General features: G+C 35.1%; 1 long non-coding RNA gene across 1 annotated transcript; it reads right to left on the reverse strand.

Annotated features, from left to right (window-relative positions):
- Positions 1 to 1,261: 1,261 nt before the first annotated feature.
- Positions 1,262 to 3,384, reverse strand: LOC144683569 (uncharacterized). The gene is made up of 2 exons (XR_013577291.1): positions 1,393 to 3,384; positions 1,262 to 1,347 (listed from the first exon to the last, which is right to left on the reverse strand). It is a non-coding gene; the product is annotated as an uncharacterized LOC144683569 (long non-coding RNA).
- Positions 3,385 to 4,342: the final 958 nt, after the last annotated feature.

Consider the following 4,342-nt stretch of genomic DNA (forward strand, 5'->3'; position numbering starts at 1 on the left):
CCTAGGGTGCACTCATGCAATATGTTGTGTTTCTTTGGTCTGAATGGCAACCAATATAAAATGTTTTCTTTGTAATGCGTTTCCACTAAAGACGGCTATAAAATAAATTTGCTACACTAACTAGAAACAGTGCTTTGTGACTGCTGAGGATATTAAATTTAGTTCGGGTTAAAAATCACAATGTATCTCGGATGATCGTCATGCATCACAAGAAAAATTGGTGTCCTCAGTTAGTTAATCCCCTGGAAAATGTTTGTATAGAACACTCTCTTGAAATTTGACTTTCTTTGACCTCCTCACCCCTCCTATTTTAATTCTAAAGCGTCAGAAATGGGGTAAAATGAAATAAAGTCTTAGCTTTTGTTTTGTGTAACTTGGGAGAGGCGATGTTTACCAGACTATACCTAGAGTAGGGATACTAATTTAGTCATCAGCCTCAGAAATGAGCAAAAGGATTTTGAATTGTAAGGAGGTAAAGTTGAACATACCCACTCAGAATGTCTGGGCCGTTATTTTTCTAACTTTGCGTGAAGTACAATAGAGAGAAGTCTGTGGAAATCCATCAGCTTTTTAATTGCATATGGTACTTTGAATAATAGCCTTATCACATTTTTGTAGGTGGGGGGGAGTCGGGTGGATGGTGACAATATGTTCATTGATCTTCTCTCAAAAAAGACAAATTTAACATTTTACTTACTGTCACTGAGCAGGAATTATAGTGAGTGGCTGCTGTGCACAATGTGTGAGAAATGCTGATTTTTATGATTTCATAAAAATGGCTAATCTAAATTGCAAATCTCATTTCAGTTGCAAATCTGTTGCTTGGTGCAGTTCAATATTCGAACAGGAAAATCTATTGAGCTACATTTTGTATGATTTTGTTTCCATTACTTAACCTGCTGTCTGAGTCCTTTAAAGACGAACAGTTTGGAGACTGAACATTCTAATGATCTAACCTGGACATGCTACTTAAATGAAGTAAAATAAGAAGTTAAATTCCAAGTTGGCATTACATTGCTAAGCATGATCGAATAATGTGTGAGTGGGAAGTATGCAATTTGAAGATAATCATTGAATATAGTATCATGGATGCACATGAGTCGAGTGTTTCTGGTTGAGAAATTTGAATACAACAGGGTATTGCTTTCTCAAGCAAAATTGATTTATGCACAGAACAATTTCAGCTCGCTTGGATTCAATAACACAAATGTTTCAGTGTAGCCTAAAGCTTGCAAATTAATGATTTTTTTTCCCCCAAATGGGCACTTAAACCAATGTATGAAAATGTAAAAGTTGAAGTATTTTGAGTTTCTTTGTTATTGGTGTTTCTCGCAAGTGTAGTTTGTGCTTGTGTCCTTAAAGCTGTATTTCTCATTAAATATGCGCACACACAGCATGTTGGGGTGATTTTGATTTTGTGGGCAGATTACAGATGCAGTGGTCCCAAAACAGTATGAAATGTGCACAAAATTCAGACATGTGTTTATGCCTGTGCTTGTAAATGCAGATTTTCTAGGGTTAGGAGATACTATTTGGCCATTGCTGCATTTCATCTAAATGGACTTGTTCTTGAAATTACTGCACTAAGCTTCTAATTGTGATGACTTAGTTCAGATTCCACCTTCTGCTACAGTAACTAATTTATCCAATATAGGTATTTACATAAAAAGAAAGTTCTTGAATAGAAAAAAAAGTAACGATTTTAATTTTAAATGGTATCCTTTAAAACATAAACAGTAAATTGAAATAATGCAATTTTCAGTTGGGAAAGATGAAATGTTTGTAGATTAAAACTGAAAACAATTAAAAATTCTAGTGGACATGAATTTAGTGCTAGCTACCTAATTCCTGTATTACATTTTTTTATGTAATTTTACTAAAAACAGAAACTTGCTTTTGGTGAAATGTGGCTGATTGCTCATAAGTGCAGGCACTTTGCAGAGAGGAGTAGGGCATAAGTTCCAAATAATTTGGAGAATTCAACTTGTAAGCTTTAAAGTTTTCTTTTGGTAGAAGTGAAAACCAGGTCCCCAAGTGTAGCACTATGTCCAGGATATTCAAACAAGTTCTCTTGAATAATATGTTTCACATGAAACTTGTTTCCTCCAAGAAACCTAATTGCTTTGATGAGATGTCTTTTTAATATAAATATTATTTTGCTGATCCAGTTTTTGCAGTTCAAGTAGGAAGACTCAAACATTTAACAATTAGCAATCAAAGGATTTTTTTCCAGTAATATATGCTTGACTTACAAGTTGGTAGTGCATTTTAAGTTACAAGAGGATATATTGATACATTTTTTAATTGTGATTCTGCATTCCAATTTTTCTGCTGTGACATTTGTGTTGAGACTTGCCTATTATATAACCATAAAACTCTCCATCATTTTCCTTTAAAGTGATGGGGAGCCATTGGAGGAAGTAATGAAGTATGATCATCAAATATAGTTGTAAATAGAATTTTTGAAAGTTGATTTTAGTACCTTTGCCCATTTAAAATTGAGTCTTGCACACTTGCGTAAATTGCCCTCTTTTGATGAGTAAATTTGCTGAGTCTTAATGCATTCTACTGAGTGGAAAATCAAGTGTGGATAAAATACTGGTGTAGACCAAGTATACCGCTGTTGGACATCTAATAATGCAGCAAGACCTACTTATAATGAGGCAGAAATCCATGAATTATATTCAAAGCTGTTCAGTTCTACTCGAGCAATGTATTGCTATTGTCCTGTAAAATATAATTCAAATCTACTGAAATATATCCTGGCTCCTTCAAATGGACTTTAAGTAAATGTATAACTTGATGTAGGTTGACAACTGGTGAGCATGGTTGCCTGAAATAATGTTCTAGATTTATTTCTTTCATAATCTGAGATTCTAATGTTCAATTTTTTTAAAGAAGTAAAAACTTGAATTTGACGATAGTTGAAATGCTTCTGTGCAAATCTAAAATCATCTTCAGATGGAACAGATTGTATTTTTACTCTGTACAATTTCATGAGCCCAATAAAGTTTGCGTGAAAGCTTGTAAATTCTTTCGTCTTTGCTATAAGATATATCAATGCATCTCAGACTAGAGCATCTTGCAACACCTTCATCAGAAGCAGCCCTAATTTCCCACTGAAAAAACCTAGTTGACAAATTTCTGGGCCAGCAGCTTATTGAAATGTATTGTAGTTCTTCACTTTCGACTTCGGTTTAAATAAATTTTTCATATTTTTGAAGGAGAGAAAATGGATGTTTTCAAATAAAAATGGGAGAGAAAATTCAATGTTACACACCACAGAAGAAACAGCTGAACACACACATTTGCTTCATTTTTACAGCTGTTATGTGAACACACCATAGCAGGTGTGACCTCTGTCTCCTTTAAACTTGTGGATGCCCTCAACAGTAGGATGTTTTATTACATTAAAGATGCTATACAAATACAAGTTGTTGAATAAACATTTTATAATCAGTTACTTATAGTGATCCCTAGGTGGCAGACTGTTACTGTTTCAAATACCTTTTCTTCCCGGGTTACGGTTACTGAATATATGTTCCACAAATCCAGTTGAAATTCAGTTTTATTCTGTTGAAAGATTTCAGAAAACAGGCCACAAATAAAAGATTGGGTGTTTTGTACTATAAACCAAATCAATTACCATGGACAAATGCATGAATGTAGATTCTCAAGTCTGAAATAGTGTGTCCTGATACCAAAAGGATATACTATTGAATTGCTGTAAAATATATGGAAGCTTTTTTTCTCCAATTCATTAATGTTGTCTGATGGCTCAGCAAGTTTGCTAAGTGAGTGACTGAGCCCTTAAAATCATGAAGATCCACGTTTCAATCAGTGACATTGAGTTCAGCCCCTGTTGCACACTCCATATCCTAGCTACTGACTCCATCCCTGACAACAGTCTGAAATTAAACCAATCTGTTTGAAACATTGATGTTGCATTTGACCCCAAGACCAGCTTCTAATCTCATATTTATACTTAACTCTAACATCGCCTGACTTCATCCTGTCTTGGCTCATTTTCTGCTGAAACCCTCAATCATACCTTTGTTAGCTCTAGACTTGATTATTTCCACTCCGGGCTGGTCTCCCACATTTTACCTTCCGTACATTTGAGGCCATCCAAAACTCTGCTGCCTGTGTCTTAACTCGCACCAAGTCCTGTTCCACTGTTATCCCTGTACTCATTGACCTACATTGGCTGCCAGACAAGCAATATCTTAAATTTTAAAATTCACATCCTTGTTTTCAAATCCTTCATGGCCCCCCTATCTGTAATGTCCTCCAGCCCCATAACCATCTGAGATATCTGTGCTCCTCCAATTTTGACTTCTTG

Source organism: Cetorhinus maximus, chromosome 8 (genome assembly GCF_964194155.1).
Source record: "Cetorhinus maximus chromosome 8, sCetMax3.hap1.1, whole genome shotgun sequence".
NCBI classification, from domain to species: domain Eukaryota; kingdom Metazoa; phylum Chordata; class Chondrichthyes; order Lamniformes; family Cetorhinidae; genus Cetorhinus; species Cetorhinus maximus.